The sequence below is a fragment of the Drosophila arizonae genome, chromosome 6 (genome assembly GCF_054131065.1).
Source record: "Drosophila arizonae isolate 15081-1271.41 chromosome 6, UAZ_ARI_1.0, whole genome shotgun sequence".
Classification (NCBI taxonomy): Eukaryota; Metazoa; Arthropoda; class Insecta; order Diptera; family Drosophilidae; genus Drosophila; species Drosophila arizonae.
The window spans coordinates 1,567,096-1,588,350 of NC_142926.1; the positions used below are offsets into that span (position 1 = coordinate 1,567,096).

At 36.5% G+C, this 21,255-nt stretch overlaps 1 long non-coding RNA gene and 1 pseudogene across 2 annotated transcripts; one reads left to right on the forward strand and one right to left on the reverse strand.

Moving 5' to 3' along the window:
* The first annotated feature begins 10,356 nt into the window (after nucleotides 1-10,356).
* On the forward strand, nucleotides 10,357-12,853 carry LOC149268334 (uncharacterized; annotated as a pseudogene).
* Nucleotides 12,854-13,130: 277 nt separating this feature from the next.
* LOC149268335 (uncharacterized) lies at nucleotides 13,131-14,805 on the reverse strand. Of its 2 annotated transcripts, XR_016270782.1 has the most exons (3): nucleotides 14,699-14,805; nucleotides 14,467-14,487; nucleotides 13,131-14,381 (listed from the first exon to the last, which is right to left on the reverse strand). It is a non-coding gene; the product is annotated as an uncharacterized LOC149268335 (long non-coding RNA). The 2 variants fall into 2 exon arrangements; XR_016270781.1 differs by lacking the exon at nucleotides 14,467-14,487.
* Nucleotides 14,806-21,255: the final 6,450 nt, after the last annotated feature.

Consider the following 21,255-nt stretch of genomic DNA (forward strand, 5'->3'; position numbering starts at 1 on the left):
AATTGCGGAAAAAATTTGGAAATCGCGGATGGCGTAAAATCTGGCTTATATATGAATTGAATCAGCTAATACATATTTTGTTTAATATCTGATACTAGCTGGCCCGGCAAACGTTGCATTGCCCTATCCAGCAAAAAACACGGCATGATGCCATTAAAATTGGAAAATCATCGATTGCTATTGCATTCAAATTACATACATATATGTATAATTTATACAATTTTGATATTTATTATATATTTATATCCATACATTGAATACCGGCTTCAAGCTAACAGCAGATCAGCGCGATTTTCCAATGCTTGTGCACACACCCATCGTCTATTCTATGCGTACAGACAGAAGCGCGCCTTTTCTCACATTCTTAGAATTTCGATTGATTTCTGGACTTTCTAGCGGTTACTGTAGTTTTGTCTGATGACGCTCTCTTATTAAGCTATTCTATTTTAGCAACTGATGGCTCGAGCAAAGCAGTGGCGCGGGTGCTAAGGGCGACGCAAGTAATGTTAGAGTAGCGGAGGTTCGAACCACAGTAAAGTGTTATTTTTTTTATTTTTTCATACATATTTCGTTTTTTATAAAATAGATATTTTATTGGGAAGGTGCGAGCTTGACTGAATGGCACTTAATACTTTTCATTTTCTTAGTCGAATAATTTTATAAGTTTAAATTTGTTTCTTCTTAAATAGCCCTCAAATACATATACGCAAATACATACATATGTATATATAATTATATATGTAAGCCTGCACGCATAGCATCAAGCATTCCAGCCTTATACACGCGCTCATTTGTATGTGTGTATGTATGTACACATAAATGCGTGCTCTAGCATATTCTAAGAATCCCGTTGCGATTGATTTGTCTTTGCATTGTTTTTGAATTTCCAGCAGCTACACTGGCTTTTCTTTGCTATGCGGCGTCATAACAATAATGTGATTTCGTTTTAACTACTCTTGATCGAAGCGACGCGGTGGTGCTGTAGGCTGAAGCGCCGACGATCTTTATTTTAGCTATTTTGACAACCATGCTCTTTGGGTTGTTTGCGAGTTCAAATCCCGCTGAAAACACTTTTTTGTAAATTGCAAATTTTTGTTATTTTAGCTTTTTTATATTTTATTAATTTTATAAAAATGTTTCCTTCCGTGCTATCAATGCCTATTAAGCCTACTTATGTGTACATATACATAAATGTAAATGCCGATTGCCACGCCCCTAATGGCCGTAGACTCCTCAATTTTAGCCAGTTTTTAGAACGAGCAACCGGTTACCTAAATGTAAAATTTGAATTCTTACGCTCAAAAAATGTGAAAATTACAGGGTATTTTTCGATATGCCACGCCCCTAAAGAGGCTTAAAAATTATTTTTGGGGCATCGATAGAGGAGGCCACCAGTAACTTAACTATCCAAGTTTGAAGCTTCTAGCTCTTAAACTGTAGGAGATATAAACTTTTGCGGTTTGCCACGCCCCCTATAGGCGGACATAATTCTACCATAGCTCGTTGGACGTGGGTGGTCCACCCGCGTATATATACACAATTTCAGGTCTCTAGCATCAATAGTGCCTAAAATATAGCAGAATTCGAAAAATCACTATATCTTCAGGTCCGATTTGCCACGCCCCTAGTAGGCGTAGATATATAATTTTTTCACCTATCTTCATAGAATTAAAACATCAGCTTACATGCCAAATTTCAGCATTCTAGGTTTACAACTTTAGGAGATACAGTTTTATCCGATTTGCCACGCCCCTAATGGGCGGAGATATATCCGCCATAGCTTGTGATCGGCGCGGACCTACATACCAAATTTCAGCTTTCTAGCTCTTCAACAAACATGATTTCTGGTATATCGGAAAATGCATTTCCGATTTGCCACGCCCCTAGTGGGCGGATCGGGAAAATTTTAACACTTTATAAATCGGAGATATACACGAGTATGTGTTCCAAATTTCTAGTCTCTAGCTTCAATAGCGCCGAAATAGATTGCGTTCATACGGACAGACGGACGGACAGCAAGACGGACATTGCACAAAACCAATATACTCATTTCACATTCGTGAATGAGTCTAAAAATTGTTGAAAGCTATGTTGTTTAGGTTGGGATACACTCTGATTAATATATTAATCGGATTTTCATTCAAGCACCTTGTGGTAAGATTGGCCCTGTGATTTGTTGATCGTCATGGCGAAGGCAAGACGAATCGGGAATTGAATTCGTTTAAACTCAAAGGGCATATTTGTTGGGATCATCGGAATCCTAGGAATAAGAACTTCCTCATCTTTAACTTTTCCTTTGAGTATCGACGCGTAAAGCACATTGCTCATCAGTTTTCTTATCACAAAACGCGTTCCATTGCACAGTTTTGGTTGGTTTAAATTTCTAAGCATGATAACTACCGAGCCAACCTTCAGTTGTAAATTGTGCGGTGGTAAACCAGGCACATCCAAGGAGTTTACAAATTCATTTGGATAATTAGTGGAATAATAAATTAGTGGAATAATTTATCTGATTACTACTTTATAGTCATCTCTTGGCATGCGCTCTAAAGCAATCTTGAACAGCTTGACCAATGCATGATGTTCGTGAAGCATTTGCTGCTCTTTCCATATTGCCCATGAAGTATATTTGCAAGAATTTGTGCTGTGCATCTTCAATAGGTTGCAATGATCCAATTCGATGGCAAATCTGGCCTTGAATCTTTAAATTCAAAGCCATAGTCATAGTTACATTTATAAACACTTTTTACAGAAATCTAACAAACTACATTATTCCTTTTTATACCCTGAACCCATTGAAAATGGGAAATCAGGGTATAATGGTTTTGTTGAAATGTATGTAACAGGCAGAAGGAGGCGTGGCAGACCCCACAAAGTATATATATTCTTGATCAGGGCGACGAGCTGAGTCGATTTGGCCCTGTCCGTCTGTCTGTCTGTCCGTCTGTCCGTATGTTTGAACGCGTCGATTTCCGAAGATATAAGAGCTAGAGACTTGAATTTTTTTTTTAAATGACCGTATATACAGCGCGGACGTCGAGTTTGCTTTTAAAATTCGATAAATCATCCCGTTATGTTTTTATCGAGTAAAAACATTCAAGTTCAAATCAGATGCCTCTATAGCTAATTGTGAATGATTTTTCTTTTTTTTAAATTTCTCAAATACTCAATATAATATGTAGATCATATGCTGAAAGTTTCATTAAATTCCGTTCAGTCAAAAATTAATAAAAAATAATCAAATATTTGGCCAATTAACAAACGCACGTGCAGCAGCTACAACAAAAACATTCGTTGAATTACATCAGCTGTTAGTTTCATTTAGTTTTGGTAGATGGCGCAGCAGCAGTGAATCTATTTGAGTTTTGCCAGCGTCACCAGCAGGAGTGGGGTGGCCCAGTGTGTTAGATGCATGACGCTCGATCAAGAAGTCGCGGTTCGAATCCCGATCGGTGCAACACTGATATTAATATTTTTTAATTGTTTCAAAATATTCTTATATTTTCATAAATGCGTTTTCTATTTAATTTATATTTTTAAATACACCGAAATTGAAATTTTAACTATACTTTATGTGCGTTTTTAATAGTTTGGTTATTCTAGCAGATTCTTAGAATCACATCAGCAGTTAGTTTCGTTTAGTTTTGGTAGATGGCGCTGCAGCAGTGAATCTATTTGAGTTTTGCCAGCGCCACTAGCAGGAGTGAGGTGGCCTAGTGTGTTAGCAGCATGACCGATCGATGCAACTGATGTTAATTTTTTTTAATTGTTTCAAAATATTTTTATATTTTATTAAATGAGTTTGGTATTTTATTTATATTTTTAAATACATCGAAATTGAAATTTCAGCCATACTAAATGAGCATTTTTATTTGTTGGGTTCAGGGTAGTATCTAGTCGAGCACTCTCGACTAGAATTTTCTTACTTGTTATACCCTGAACCCATTGAAAATGGGAAATCAGGGTATAATGGTTTTGTTAATAGTATGTAACAGGCAGAAGGAGGCGTGGCAGACCCCACAAAGTATATATATTCTTGATCAGGGCGACGAGCTGAGTCGATTTGGCCCTGTCCGTCTGTCTGTCCGTCCGTCCGTCCGTCCGTATGTATGAACGCGTCGATTTCAGAAGATATAAGAGCTAGAGACTTCAAGTTTTTTTTTAAATGTCCGTAATTACAGCGCGCATATCAAGTTTATCATTAAAATTCGATAACTCATCCCGATCTTTTTTTATCGATAAAAACCTTATCGAAAACCAGTTATAAAATTATATCTTCTACACCTTTATTGCTAGAGTCTCCAAATTTTTTATATATGCTTATATGCAATTTATACAATTTCGGTTTTTGTTAAAATTTACCCCCCACCCTTAAATTCACCCCCTCACCCTCACTTTCGTAAAAAGCGTATTCCAAATACTAGAGACTTGTGCTTTGGCAATTACATGCATATCCATGTTATAATCATAATCTGAAAGTTTCATGAAGATCGTACGTCCACAAAAAAGTTATTAAAGTTATTAAACAATTGAGTTCTCATAGTAAGCGCTCACTGCCGCCCATGCGTGTTTATGCTTGTGTGTGTATATGTATGTAATTGTTTGTGTATGTGTGTGCGTGCGTGCGTGTGCGTGTGTGTCTGTGTGTGTGTGTGTGCGTGTTTCTTGTGTAAGCTGAAAGACGCGAAAAATTATTGAAATAGCTATTACTCCAAGGGTTCAGGAGATCTCGTAGTCGAGCAGTCTCGACTAGAGCTTTCTTACTTGTTTTGTCTCAAACTTGTGTAAATTATTTATATTTATATTTTCCGATTTTTATACCCTGAACCCATTGAAAATGGGAAATCAGGGTATAATGGTTTTGTTGAAATGTATGTAACAGGCAGAAGGAGGCGTGGCAGACCCCACATAGTATATATATTCTTGATCAGGGCGACGAGCTGAGTCGATTTGACCCTGTCTGTCTGTCTATCCGTCTGTCCGTATGTTTGAACGCGCCTATTTCCGAAGATATAAGAGATAGAGACCTCAATTTTTTTTTTTTAAATGACCGTATATACAGCGCGGACGTCGAGTTTGCTTTTAAAATTCGATATCGAGTAAAAACATTCAAGTTCAAATCAGATGCCACTATAGCTAATTGTGAATGATTTTTCTTTTTTTTTAATTTCTCAAATATTCAATATAATATGTAGATCATATGCTGAAAGTTTCATTAAATTCCGTTCAGTCAAAAATTAATAAAAAATAATCAAATATTTGGCCAATTAACAAACGCACGTGCAGCAGCTACAACAAAAACATTCGTTGAGTCACATCAGCTGTTAGTTTCGTTTAGTTTTGGTAGATGGCGCAGGAACAGTGAATCTATTTGAGTTTTGCCAGCGCCACTAGCAGGAGTGAGGTGGCCTAGTGTGTTAGCTGCATGACGCTCGATCGAGAAGTCGCGGTTCGAATCCCGATCGGTGCAACTGATGTTAACTTTTTAATTGTTTCAAAATATTTTTATATTTTATTAAATGAGTTTGGTATTTTATTTATATATATTTAAAAAAAATACATCGAAATTGACATTTCAGCCATACTAAATGGGCATTTGTATTTGTTGGGTTCAGGGTAGTATCTAGTCGAGCACTCTCGACTAGAGTTTTCTTACTTGTTTTATGTGGCTTTGTGCGAGGGCATATTCAGTATTACTATTAATAACAAGTAAGAAAGCTCTAGTCGAGACTGCTCGACTACGAGATCCCCTGAACCCTTGGAGTAATAGCTATTTCAATAATTTTTCGCGTCTTTCAGCTTACACAAGAAACACGCACACACACACACACACACGCACGCACGCACGCACACACAGGCATACATACACACACATACATACACACACATACACACACACACACACACACACACACACACACACACACACACATACACAAACAATTACATACATATACACACACAAGCATAAACACGCATGGGCGGCAGTGAGCGCTTACTATGAGAACTCAATTGTTTAATAACTTTTTTTGTGGACGTACGATCTTCATGAAACTTTCAGATTATGATTATAACATGGATATGCATGTAATTGCCAAAGCACAAGTCTCTAGTATTTGAAATACGCTTTTTACGAAAGTGAGGGTGAGGGGGTGAATTTAAGGGTGGGGGGTAAATTTTAACAAAAACCGAAATTGTATAAATTGCATATAAGCGTACATTAAAGATATGGAGACTCTAGCAATAAAGGTGTAGAAGATATAATTTTATAACTGGTTTTCGATAAGGTTTTCTATCGATAAAAAAAGATCGGGATGGGTTATCGATTTTTAATGATAAACTTGATATGCGCGCTGTAATTACGGACATTTTAAAAAAATTTGAAGTCACTAGCTCTTATATCTTCTAAAATCGACGCGTTCATACATACGGACAGACGGACAGACGGACGGACAGACGGACAGGGCAAAATCAACTCAGCTCGTCGCCCTGATCAAGAATATATATACTTTGTGGGGTCTGCCACGCCTCCTTCTCCCTGTTACATACATTTCAACAAAACCATTATACCCTGATTTCCCATTGAAAATGGGTTCAGGGTATAAAAATGTCGCGTCCTAGAAGATCTAATCTTTCCCGGCGGACCCATGCAATGCAATTAGGCAACGGAATATCCCTTCGTGGTAAAAGACCACGTTGAAACAATTGCTCCCAAATTGGATCAATATCTTTCACGTAGGGAATCATACGCCCCCAGCTCGGCGTAAAAAGCATGTCTTGCTAATTCACTGGCACTTTTATATTTTCTCTATATTTGTCTATATTCTTTATTCTTATTCTGTAAATATGTACAAGGAAAAGTATGAAATTACAAGAGCATTATTTACATTTATTTCTATTATGAAAAGTACGACTTTTATACAAAAAAAAATTAAAATTTAAAAGGAAAAAATGTTCGATGGAACCATCGATATAATCGATTATTTTTTCCATCGATGGGAAAACCATCGATGGAGCCGTCCATCGATGGTTTCCCAGCTCTAGTACCTAATCCGTAGCTAACGGGAGCATTCGAACGATCCGTAATAGTGCCTAATCCGCAGCTACGCCGTGTTCGTGAAAGAGTGACTCTAACTACGTAAACGAGGTACGGTCGTGGGTCAAAAACATTGTTGCCACCCTATAAGTGTCCGCCCGTAGGGTACCGCGTAATCAGTGTGCGTCGCAGGGTCTTTAGTAACAGATACACCACTAATACTGGAATCTGAGGAAAGAGAGCAATCCGGACCATCATCGCGGGAGTCAACGATGCTAAAAATTATATTGTAAGCATAGTGAATAAGATTTAAAAACGAGAAACAAACAGCAAACATTAAACAATTCACCTAGAAATTAAGAAAAGAAGAAATAATCAAGAAATATTGAACTTTAACACTTAGTATTTAAGAAAACTCTAAAATTGTACTACTGAGCGACGTCTAGTTGCCCGGTATAGCGTATGGCCCGTGAAGCCATACAATAATAGTCAGGAAGATCACTGCGTTGATCGCGTAGGAATTTACTAACATAAATCAACATTTCAAGAACAATTTCATGAAAACAAACCACCATCATTTTCAGACGTTGTAAGAGTTTTAAAATACTTTTCTGGGAATAGAGCAGAATTAACTTCAGGGCGCAAAAGTGTAGACAGGATATTTGAGGCATAGTCTACTGTACAGGGAACACCAAAGCACTATGGTATCTTAATGGTAGTAAGAAGTAAAGTAGTTGGCGAAGCCGATGCTGTATTAGAAGCGTATAATACCCCACTAAATTGGAAAGCCATGTCCCAATGCCTCTCTGATCATTTTGCAGATCGCAGAGATCTTAAGACACTGGACCAAATCTATACTCTTAGGCAGAATGGGCCAATAGACGCATTTTACCAAGCCGTTTATTATCATCTGTCTCTAATATTGAATCAGATAAACAACCATGATTCATCTGCAGAAACAGTAAGAGCTATCTTGGCGATTTATAAGGACAAAGCGTTAGATATCTGCTATGTCTACATTGATGACATCATTGTTTTCAGCAAAACTGAAAACGAACATGATCATCACCTAAAACAAGTCTTCACGACTTTACTTAACGCTAATATGAAAATCCAAATGGGCAAGTGCGAATTTTTCAAAAAAGAAGTAAATTTCCTAGGATTCACCATTTCAGACAGTGGCGTTAAGACAAATCCAGAAAAGGTTGAAGCGATTTCCAGATTCCCCATACCCAAAACTCTTAAAGAACTACGATCGTTCTTAGGCCTCTCCGACTACTACCGTAGATTCATAAAAGATTATGCAAAACTAGCTAAACCCCTTACCACTCACCTCAGAGGTGAAGATGGTCGTATATCAGCAAAAGCAGCAGATAAAGTACAGATAAAGTTAGATAAATAGGCAATAGAAGCATTCAACAAAATAAAGCAAACTCTTTGTTCTAATGAAGTAATTTTAAAAAACCCAAACTTCTCTAAAGAATTACACCCACTACTTTTATATCACGAACATTGTCAAAAACAGAGGAGAACTATGCAACAAACGAAAAGGAAATGCTAGCTATAGTTTGGGAATTGCAAAACCTTCGAATTTACTTGTATGGAACTGCCAAAGTTATTATATTCACAGACCACCAACCAATAACCTTTGCTCTAAGTAATAAAAATCACAACGGGAAATTAAAACGTTGGAAGAGTTACTTAGAAGAGTTCAATTACGAGTTAAAGTATAAGCTAGGAATCACTAACGTAGTAGCAGACGCTTTATCAAGGAACCCAATAAACGAAGTCAATATTACAGAAACCACAGTTATGAGTGATGAAAGTTCGTCACACAATCTCATCCCCACAATAGAAACACCTATTAACGTTTTCAAGAATCAGATATTCATAGTAATCGGCGAAGAGCACGATTATTAATTCTAAATTCCCTTCCCTACATACCATAGGCATACAGTAACACAGCCCCACTTTACCGAAGACGAATTAATTGACATTTTTAAGAAACGACTTGACCCAAGACTTATTAACGGCTTATTTACTACAGAACATATAATGGGCAAAATACAGGAATTCTACCCACTTCACTTTTCCAATTATAAAATACGATACACCCAAAGAAAGGTAGAAGACATTACGAGCGTCGATGAACAGTATAAAATTATAACACAAGAGCATAGACGAGCACACAGAAATGCATCAGAAAATAAAGCCCAAATTCTAGAAAAATTTTTCTTCCCACAACTACACAAAAAAGTTAAAGAAATTACAAAATCATGCTTAACATGCAGAGAGTCAAAATATAATAGACACCCTCCACATCCCGCAATTCAAGCAACTCCAATTCCCAAATTTCCAGCGAAATCATTCATATAGATATTTATATAACAGAAAATAAGACTATTTTAACTAGCATCGATAAATTCTCAAAATACGTTCAAGTTAAGATTTTAAATTCAAGAGCTGCAGAGGATATAAAAATCCCATTAAGAGAAATCCTAATTGCATTCGGTATGCCCAGAACTGTAGTAATCGACAACGAGCGAGCTTTAGATTCAGCCTCTATAAAGTTTTTGCTGCAAGACCAACTAGGTATCGAACTTTATACTACCCCTCCCTATAACTCAACAAGTAACGGACAAATAGAGAGATTTCACTCCACCCTGTCAGAAAGAATGACTTGCCTAAAAAAAGACAATAAAGATATGAGTTTCACAGATACACTCTTTAAAGCAGTACAAGAATATATCGCCTCTTACCATTCAGTTACTAAAAGAAAACCAATAGAGATATTTTTCGGCAGTTAAGTTCAGGATAACTCAGAAAAAGCAGAAGAGAATAGGAAAATAATATCCAACAAACTACTAGACAAACAAAAATATGACTTAAATTACCACAATAAAGAGAGACAGGAAACCAAAACTTACGAACAAGGGGATAGTCTATGTAAAAATAAACAAGCGCCTAGGTTCAAAACTCACACCCAAATACAAAAAAGAAACTGTAGCAGAAAACAGAAATTCAACCATTAGAACAGCTTCAGGGAAAATTATCCACAAAAATAACGTTCGAACGTAACTTACAGGATATTCGCACCGCTATGTCTGGGTATAACCACAACCTCGACTACTCACACTCTCAGTTAATTCCGATAAAGACAGGAACTTCGGCAATGCAGAACGCAACTATCAATATTATTCACGTATTTGACATTTCAGAATATGAAAAAATCTTCGGAACTTTCGAAGAAACCCTTAACAATATAAGCACCTCACACCAGATGTACCCACTGCTAAATTATGAACTAAATAGCGTCAGAAATGACGCGTAGACTCAAACCCTCCATAAGAGTGGCAAGAGCAATTAATGCATTGGGAACAGCATGGAAATGGCTGGCCGGTACACCGGACCACAGTGACCATGAGGTTTTAATTACAAAAATAAATGAGCAATTAGAAAATAATAATAAACAAGTAGTCATCAATAGAGTATTGCAGGATAGAATCAATGAAATCACACAAACCTCAAATAACATAATGAAAACATAATGAAAAAGATCATTCTAATATTCAAGAAGAAAAAATCACGTTTTTTTAAATACAAGCTCCAAATCTTTAAAGACGATTTAACTAATTTAATTCATGCCATAGACTGGGCAAAAACAAATACAATAAACTCAATAATATTGTCAGAATCCGAAGTCAAAATAATAGAGCAGATACTAGAAAGAGAAAAAATCATGTTCTTAAATGCAGAAGAATTGTTAGAATTTAGCCAAATAAAAATCGCAAGTAATGGGAAAAATATACTCTATATAATCAACATACCTTTAATATCAAATGAAGTTTGTACAACCATGTTAATTAAGCAAAATATTGTAAAATGCGAAAATTCAATCTATGTTATAAAAGACACACGTGAGTCGCATAATGAAAAACCAATTTGTAATAAAAATAAGTTAGTCGATTTAAGAAATGATACTTGTACTCTGCCACTATTAAAAAGCCAACCTCCAAACTGCCGTGCTATCAACAATCAACACGTACCCAATCACGAACATCTGTTTGTCGGAACAATATTGCTCAACGATTTCAATGGATCAATCAAGATCTACGAAGAGGAAGTAGAACTCCATGGTACCTTCCTGGTATAATTCGAAAACTCCACGATACGCATCGAAGATGACATATACGAATCAAAAGTAATGTCCTTCGCAGAAGCCACCCCACCGCTATTTCAAATCATGGCGGAAACAAACAAGATCGATGAAGTCCTTTCACTGCAAATGCTCAAGGAAATAAATCTAAACAACACAAGAAAATTAGAAACCCTAAAGAGCAGCAACGATATAAGAGCAACAATCAATATAACTCTCTCTGGAACTCTACTGATAATTATGGCGGTAGTTGGATACTTGCTAAAACGGAAGACCCCAGCCACCACAGGCCAAGTCACAACATCCGAAACAGAAAAGAGAGAAAATGCTCAAGTTTTCTATATTGCGACCGAGGACGTCCGCATCTAAGGGGGGAAGAGTTAACGACAGACCCTACAAAAGGGCATTGCACCGGCCCAATTATATCACGGCTCCAGTGCATGCACTTTTGACACGTGCGCTTTGTCAGCAAAATACAACGCAACCGCAACCGTGGGAGCCTATCGTCAGCAATAATAATAAGATCAATGCACTTGGCCAAACCACATTCTGGTCAACATGTGCATTTCCGCCACGAGCACCGAGTCAGCGCACCGATCAGCACCACCGTGAGAGCCATGGTGTCACCAGACACCTATCAGCAGCAATAGCAGTGACCACGGTGGCAGCGACGCCAATAGCAGCAGCGGCAGCTTTCATATAAATAGTACTTCTTAAGTTTAGTTCTAATCCAACTCCGAAAGTGAATAAATGTTTTTTTAATCCAAAAACCGCTTTCGAATATTTAATTTATATATAGATTAGTTACCGATCAATAGACGAACTAACAAGCTGGCAACAATTAAAGGCTAACATCTCAAGCTCTGCAAATCTTTCATCTCTAACATATAATGGTTAGATAGATTTGCGTATTCGTTACCTTGGTGGAATGCTGAAATTGGAGGGTTTTTAGCCAAGTCAATTTAATAAAATATTAAACAAGAAATAGGATGAACATTGATACGTTAAACTCAATATCAACCATAAGGTAAAGGTTTAAAGAATTACAGTCTCATTAAAACAGAAACTAATATTTTTAAAAATTTACATCCGAATTGAGCCGAGATAACAGATGATGTTTTGATTACAGAGTTTTTCTAAAGTGACTCAAATCGATTCCAACCAAGAAATATTTAAATTATGAGACCGAAGAGTCTGTATCTATTGGCAGATTAATCCTCAATGTAAACATTTAAAATGTATAATGTTAAATTTTCTATTCTTTTCATGAATATGAAATGTTTGTAACAATATTTGTACGTGTATCTCCCAGGCAATGCTTTACGTCCGTCCCGCAAGCATCGCGCGCTTTCCGAGCCACCACTCAACTTGTAACTTGTAGTATAATAAGATTGTCAATAAACGAATATAAAACAAGTAAGAAAATTCTAGTCGAGAGTGCTCGACTAGATACTACCCTGAACCCAACAAATAAAAATGCTCATTTAGTATGGCTGAAATTTCAATTTCGATGTATTTAAAAATATAAATAAAATACCAAACTCATTTAATAAAATATAAAAATATTTTGAAACAATTAAAAAAAATTACCATCAGTTGCATCGAGATCGGGATTCGAACCGCGACTTCTCGATCGAGCGTCATGCAGCTAACACACTAGGCCACCTCACTCCTGCCAGTGGCGCTGGCAAAACTCAAATAGATTCACTGTTCCTGCGCCATCTACCAAAACTAAACGAAACTAACTGCTGATGTGATTCTAAGAATCTGCTAGAATAACCAAACTATTAAAAACGCACATAAAGTATAGTTAAAATTTCAATTTCGGTGTATTCAAAAATATAAATAAATAGAAAACTCATTTATGAAAATACTAGCTGGCCCGGCAAACGTTGCATTGCCCTCTATATTATTTCTAGGTAAAAAATTGTTGAAAGCTATGTTGTTCAGGCTGGGATACACTGATAAATTTATTAATCGGATTTTCATTCAAGCACCTTGTTGTAAACGACATTCTTCGTTTTTTGGTCGGGTGCAAGAACAAATAATGCGGATCGTTTGCCAACACGTGAGCATGCCACGTACAATTGACCATGAGAAAAACACGCATTTTCTAGATTGAGGCCACAAATAGTCAAAGATTGGCCCTGTGACTTGTTGATCGTCATGGCGAAGGCAAGACGAAGCGGGAATTGAATTCGTTTAAATTCAAAGGGCATATCTGTTGAGCTCATCGGAATCCTAGGAATAAGAACTTCCTCATCTTTAAATTTTCCTTTGAGTATCAACGCGTGAATCACATTGCTCATCAGTTTTCTTATCACCAAACGCGTTCCATTGCACAGTTTTGGTTGGTTTAAATTTCTAAGCATGCAAATCATGGAGAATTGCTCTTTTCATAGCTGTGTTCATTTCTTGACGCCGGTCAAGTTGTTCTTCCATATTGCCCATGAAGTATATTTGCAAGAATTTTTGCTGTGCATCTTCAATAGGTTGCAATGATCCAATGCGATGGCAAATCTGGCCTTGAATCTTTAAATTCAAAGCCATAGTTATTATAGTTATATTTACAAACACTATTTACAGAAATCTAACAAACTACATTATTCAAAATTTTTTTTTGGCAGTCATAGAAAATAAAATTTTTAACGTAAATTACCTTAAATATCCGTCTCCAATATTTTCCGCCCCAAATTATGTCATTTGGAAACAGGCATTGTATTTTTGAGTGTTCGCTAGAAAATGTCGTGATTCTAGTGTTTCGCCATAAAGCAGGGAACGCAATGGCTATGGTGACCGCTAATGGCAATGTCACTTTACCACTAAGGCAGCACAAACCGGGCGTTTCACCAGCAAACTTCAATGCGCCACAATGCTAGCAAACAACGTCCATTGGACCAATGCAAACTAAACGATTCAAGCTGTAATCAATGGTGCAATCATATCGAAACGCTGCTCGATTCAAATCAATCCTTGAACCATTTCTTATTGCCATTTCACGGGCTGCCTCTCTTTGAGAAGCACGAATTAAGGCCCTTCTTCCCTGGGTACTAACGCGGAGCCTTACTCGGGCGATTTCTCGCTCTTCGTCAGATAATTGACTCGCGCTATTCCGTTGCCTAATTGCATTATGGGTCCGCCGGGAAAGATTAGATCTTCTAGGACGCGGCATTTTTATTAATAGTAATACTGCCCTCGCACAAAACCATATAAAACAATCGAGAAATATAAATATAAATAATTTACACAAATTTATGTTGAGACAAACAAATACCTGAACTTTCGAGATATTTAGCTTTTGTAAAAGTCCAAAAATACAATTTTTAATAATTAACTTTTTTTTTTTAATTTCGAATTTTGAATTTTGAATTTTTATTTATTTTTGATTGTTAGGTTTTAATCTTTTGATTTTTTTTTTAATTTTTGCAGATTTTTGATTTGAAATATTTATAAAGTTTAAAAGTCCGAAAATATAAAAAGCCAAAAATACACTTTTTAATAATTACCTTTTTTTTTTTAATTTCGAATTTTTAATTTTTTATTTATTTTTTGAACAGTCAGGTTTTAATCTTTTGATTTTTTGCAGATTTTTGATTTGAAATATTTTTATTTATATTTTAATTGGTTCAGCCCAAATCAAGTTATAAGCAGTCTTCACTTTTACACAACTTTCTTTTATATATATAGATAAAAATATTTTGAAACAATTAAAAAAAAACTAACATCAGTTGCATCGACCGGGATTCGAACCGCGGACTTCTCGATCGAGCGTCATGCAGCTAACACACTAGGCCACCCCACTCCTGCTAGTGGCGCTGGCAAAACTCAAATAGATTCACTGCTGCTGCGCCATCTACCAAAACTAAATGAAACTAACAGCTGATGTAATTCAACGAATGTTTTTGTTGTAGCTGCTGCACGTGCGTTTGTTAATTGGCCAAATATTTGATTATTTTTTATTAATTTTTGACTGAACGGAATTTAATGAAACTTTCAGCATATGATCTACATATTATATTGAGTATTTGAGAAATTTAAAAAAAAGAAAAATCATTCACAATTAGCTATAGTGGCATCTGATTTGAACTTGAATGTTTATACTCGATAAAAATATAACGGGATGATTTATCGAATTTTAAAAGCAAACTCGACGTCCGCGCTGTATAAACGGTCATTTTAAAAAAAATTCAAGTCTCTAGCTCTTATATCTTCGGAAATCGACGCGTTCAAACATACGGACAGACGGACAGACAGACAGACGGACAGGGCCAAATCGACTCAGCTCGTCGCCCTGATCAAGAATATATATACTTTGTGGGGTCTGCCACGCCTCCTTCTGCCTGTTACATACATTTCAACAAAACCATTATACCCTGATTTCCCATTTTCAATGGGTTCAGGGTATAACAAGTAAGAAAACTCTAGTCGAGAGTGCTCGATTAGATACTACCCTGAACCCAACAAATAAAAATGCCCATTTAGTATGGCTGAAATTTCAATTTCGATGTATTTAAATACATAAAATACAAAACTCATTTAATCAAATATAAAAATATTTTTAAACAATTAAAAAAGTTAATATCAGTTGCACCGATCGGGATTCGAACCGCGACTTCTCAATCGAGCGTCATGCAGCTAACACACTACACCACCTCACTTCCGAAAGGAGTGCTGGCAAAACTCAAATAGATTCACTGCTGCAGCGCCACCTATTAAAACTAAACGAAACTAACAGCTGATGTGATTCAACGAATGTTTCTAGAAGAAGTTTGAATGTGTGTGTGCACACGCATACGATGCTGTTGTAGCTGCTGCACGTGCGTTTGTTAATTGGCCAAATATTTGAAAAATCATTCACTATTAGCTAGTGGCATCTGATTTGAACTTGAATGTTTTACTCGATAAAAACATAACGGGTTTTTTTTATTTATCGAATTTTAAAAGCAAACTCGACGTCCGCGCTGTAAATACGGGCATACGGACGGACGGACGGACGGACGGACGGACAGACGGACAGATAGACAGACGGACAGGTCCAAATCGACTCAGCTCGTCGCCCTGATCAAGAATATATATACTTTGTGGGGTCTGCCACGCCTCCTTCTGCCTGTTACATACATTTCAACTAAACCATTATACCCTGATTTCCCATTGAAAATGGGTTTAGGGTAGGGATGCAAAACTATCGATAGTTTATGCAATCGATTTTTCACATCCGATAGTGAAAACAATCGATATTATCGATAGTACTATCGAAAATTTAAAATAATCACAATTTACTCCATTTTTTCTTAAAGTCTGCATTTATACAGTGCTTATCATAATTATAGCCCACCCAGCAACATAAACTTTGAGCCAGTTTTTTCAAAAATAAATTTTACAGCACTTTGTAGACTGGTAGATTTTATTGAAATTTTTGTTCAATTTATGGAAAACTAAGAAAGAACCGTTAACTTTTGCTCTTGTGCTAGCATTTTTGCTTGCATTTTTGTGTATCATAATTATAGACCACTGTCGCATTCGCATCGCATCGTATTTTCTCACTTTTCGAGTCAGTAGAGTCTATTTCGAGTATTTTACGAATTTTGCAAAAAAGTCAAAGTGTAATTAAAATTTTTTTGGATGACCCCGAAGAATAAGGATCAAGAAGACGTACTGGGTGAAAACCGTTACTAATTGCGCACGATAAACTAAAAATTATTAAGAAAACCAGCAACAGCTCAACCGCTTGTACAGCTTAGGCCTCACACGATGACTGTTTAGCGAGTACTTAAGAGCTCAGGAATCATAAATAGGTCTAAGCTGACCAAATCATCCATGTTGCTAAGTCGCCACAAGGTTGCTCGACTTGATTTTGCCGAAAGACATACTGCCACCGATCTGACATACGCGCGTTTGAATCATTGTATTTTGGCTTACAGCATATTTATAAATTTTTACCCTAACAGGTCATATTTTCTGATGGGAAGAAGTTTAACCTGGACGGTCCTGATGGGTTTGATACTTATTAGCATGATTTGAGGAAGGATCCTATGTTTTTTTCAAGGACAGACTTTGGAGGTGGCTCCGTCATGATTTGTGATACATTTTTTTCATTTGGAACCTGGGAATTTAAGTTTATAACGAACGGAATGAACAGTGAAGAGTATATTCAGGCTCTGGATAGTAGTCTTAATCCATATTTAAATTTTACGTGAAAAAACAATGGTTTTCCAACAGGATAATGCCAGATACATGTGAGCAGACGTACAAAGGAGTGTTTGGAGGAATTTCATGTTGATGTCCTTGACTGGCCAGAATGTTTTTTCAGATCTCAACCTGATAGAAAATGTCTGTGGTAATCTTGCAAGGCGTGTGTATGCCACAAATCACCAATTGGAGACAGTTGGACATGTTAAAACGCAAATTCTAAATGAATGACTAAGTTTCGAAAAGGACCTTTTATTAAATTTAGTGGTTTCAATGAGGAAGAGAATTTTGGAGTTAACTGAGGCAAATGGAGGCCGGACTATGTATTACCATTAGTTTTTCCATTAATCCGCAACGAATTTCGATTGCTTTTACCAAAATATGAATATGGGCTATAATTCTGATACAGAAAATGGTGCTGTTTTTCTTTGTTTTTTACTTCTTTTTAAGAAATCGTTATTATATCGTTAATTTTAAGTGAAAAAGTTTTTCATTCATAATTGAAATACTGAATTACTAATTTTCGAAGATTTTGAGGAAATATTCCATTTGGGAAAAATTTTCAGCCGATTCGTTTAAGTAGATTAGAACGGTACTAAAAAATGCTTCTGACTTCATTTACAGCTATTATTTATAACTGTTGTTTATATATATAAAACGAAAACATAAACCAATATTTGAAGCAACTTAGAAATAGATTAATAATTTTCACAGCAGTAATAGGTAAATATGTAATAGAATGTAATATAAGAAAAACAAGTAAGAAAGCTCCAGTCGAGACTGCTCGACTAGGAGATACCCTGAACCCTCTAAGCTGATATTCTAATCATTCTGCACTTCTTTTATGCACACATACATACAGATGCATCCACACGCACGCATATGCCTGCGCTCTGCTAACTGCGCAGTAAGCAGCGACTGCGCTTGGGCTGCGCTGCAATGTGGGCAATATTATGAGAATTTATTTGTTGAATAACTTCTTTTGTAGACATACGATCTTAATGAAACTTTTAGGGCGTAATCATATGGTAAATATGTGTGTACATTCCAAAGCCCAAGTCTCTAGTACTTGAAATGCGTCTTTTACAAATTGGGGGTGAGGGGGGCGTGGTATCCAAAATCTGTAAATTACAAAATCTTTGTACCGATTAACTTTATATACAACGCAAATTTGAAGACTCCAGGTCTAAAAATGTTCAAATTAGGCTAAAAAAACAAAATCAATTTTTCGATTATTCTCGATAAAAAAGTTATCGGACGATTTATCGAAAAAATAAAGCAAACTCGTACTGCGTATGGTACTCACGAGTATGCATGCCAAATTTCAGCTCTCTAGCTCTTGTAACTTCTGAGATCGACGCACTCATACGGACGGACGGACGGACAGACGGACAGACGGACAGGGCTATATCGACTCAGCTCGTCACGCTGATCAAGAATATATATACTTTGTGGGGTCTGCCACGCCTCCTTCTGCCCGTTACATACATTTTCACAAAACCATTATACCCTGATTTCCCATTTTCAATGGGTTCAGGGTATAAAAAGAAATAAAAACAAGTAAGAAAATTCTAGTCGAGAGTGATCTAGATACTACCCTGAACCCAACAAATAAAAATGCTCATTTAGTATGGCTGAAATTTCAATTTCGATGTATTTAAAAATATAAATAAAATACCAAACTCATTTAATAAAATATAAAAATATTTTGAAACAATTAAAAAAAAATTGACATCAGTTACATCGATCGGGATTCGAACCGCGACTTCTCGATCGAGCGTCATGCAGCTAACACACTAGGCCATCTCACTCCCGATAGTGGCGCTGGCAAAACTCAAATAGATTCACTGCTGCAGCGCCATCTACCAAAACTAAACGAAACTAACTGCTGATGTGATTCTAAGAATCTGCTAGAATAACCAAACTATTGAAAACGCACATAAAGTATAGTTAAAATTTCAATTTCGGTGTATTTAAAAATATAAATTAAATAGAAAACTCATTTATGAAAATATAAAAATATTTTGAAACAATTAAAAACAAGTAAGAACGTTGCAATCGGGCGATAACGATAGCATAAAACTCATTCACAGCCCAAACGCTGTCAACCAGAGTATATAGTGCAATTTTCAAGTCTAGTGCGCAGCAAAAAACAAGGCATGATGCCATTAAAATTGGAAAATCATCGATAGCTATTGCATTCAAATTACATACATATATAATTTATACAATTTTGATTTTTATTATATATTTATATCCATACATTGGATACCGGCTTCAAGCTAACAGCAGATCAGCGCGATTTTCCTATGCTTGTGCACACACTCATCGTCTATTCTATGCGTACAGACAGAAGCGCGCCTTTTCTCACATTCTTAGAATTTCGATTGATTTCTGGACTTTCTAGCCGTTACTGTAGTTTTGTCTGATGACGCTCTCTTATTAAGCTATTCTATTTTAGCAACTGATTGCTCGAGCAAAGCAGTAGCGCGGGTGCTAAAGGCGACGCAAGTAATGTTAGAGTAGGGGAGGCTCAAACCTCTACTATGATATTTTTTTTTTATTTTTTCATACATATTTCGTTTTTTATAAAATAGATATTTTATTGGGAAGGTGCGAGCTTGACTGAATGGCACTTAATACTTTTCATTTTCTTAGTCGAATAATTTTATAAGTTTAAATTTGTTTCTTCTTAAATAGCCCTCAAATACATATACGCAAATACATACATATGTATATATAATTATATATGTAAGCCTGCACGCATAGCATCAAGCATTCCAGCCTTATACACGCGCGCATTTGTATGTGTGTATGTATGTACACATAAATGCGTGCTCTAGCATATTCTAAGGATCCCGTTGCGATTGATTTGTCTTTGCATTGTTTTTGAATTTCCAGCCGCTACACTGGCTTTTCTTTGCTATGCGGCGTCATAACAATAATGTGATTTCGTTTTAACTACTCTTGATCGAAGCGACGCGGTGGTGCTGTAGGCTGAAGCGCCGACGATCTTTATTTTAGCTATTTTGACAACCATGCTGTTTGGGTTGGTTGCGAGTTCAAATCCCGCTGAAAACACTTTTTTGTAAATTGCAAATTTTTGTTATTTTAGCTTTTTTATATTTTATTAATTTTATAAAAATGTTTCCTTCCGTGCTATCAATGCCTATTAAGCCTACTTATGTGTACATATACATAAATGTAAATGCCGATTGCCACGCCCCTAATGGCCGTAGACTCCTCAATTTTAGCCAGTTTTTAGAACGAGCAACCGGTTACCTAAATGCAAAATTTGAATTCTTACGCTCAAAAAATGTGAAAATTACAGGGTATTTTTCGATATGCCACGCCCCTAAGGAGGCTTAAAAATTATTTTTGGGGCATCGATAGAGGAGGCCACCAGTAACTTAACTATCCAAGTTTGAAGCTTCTAGCTCTTAAACTGTAGGAGATATAAACTTTTGCGGTTTGCCACGCCCCCTATAGGCGGACATAATTCTACCATAGCTCGTTGGACGTGGGTGGTCCACCCGCGTATATATACACAATTTCAGGTCTCTAGCATCAATAGTGCCTAAAATATAGCAGAATTCGAAAAATCACTATATCTTCAGGTCCGATTTGCCACGCCCCTAGTAGGCGTAGATATATAATTTTTTCACCTATCTTCATAGAATTAAAACATCAGCTTACATGCCAAATTTCAGCATTCTAGGTTTACAACTTTAGGAGATACAGTTTTATCCGATTTGCCACGCCCCGAATGGGCGGAGATATATCCGCCATAGCTTGTGATCTTGGGTGATCGGCGCGGACCTACATACCAAATTTCAGCTTTCTAGCGTTTCAACAAACATGATTTCTGGTATAT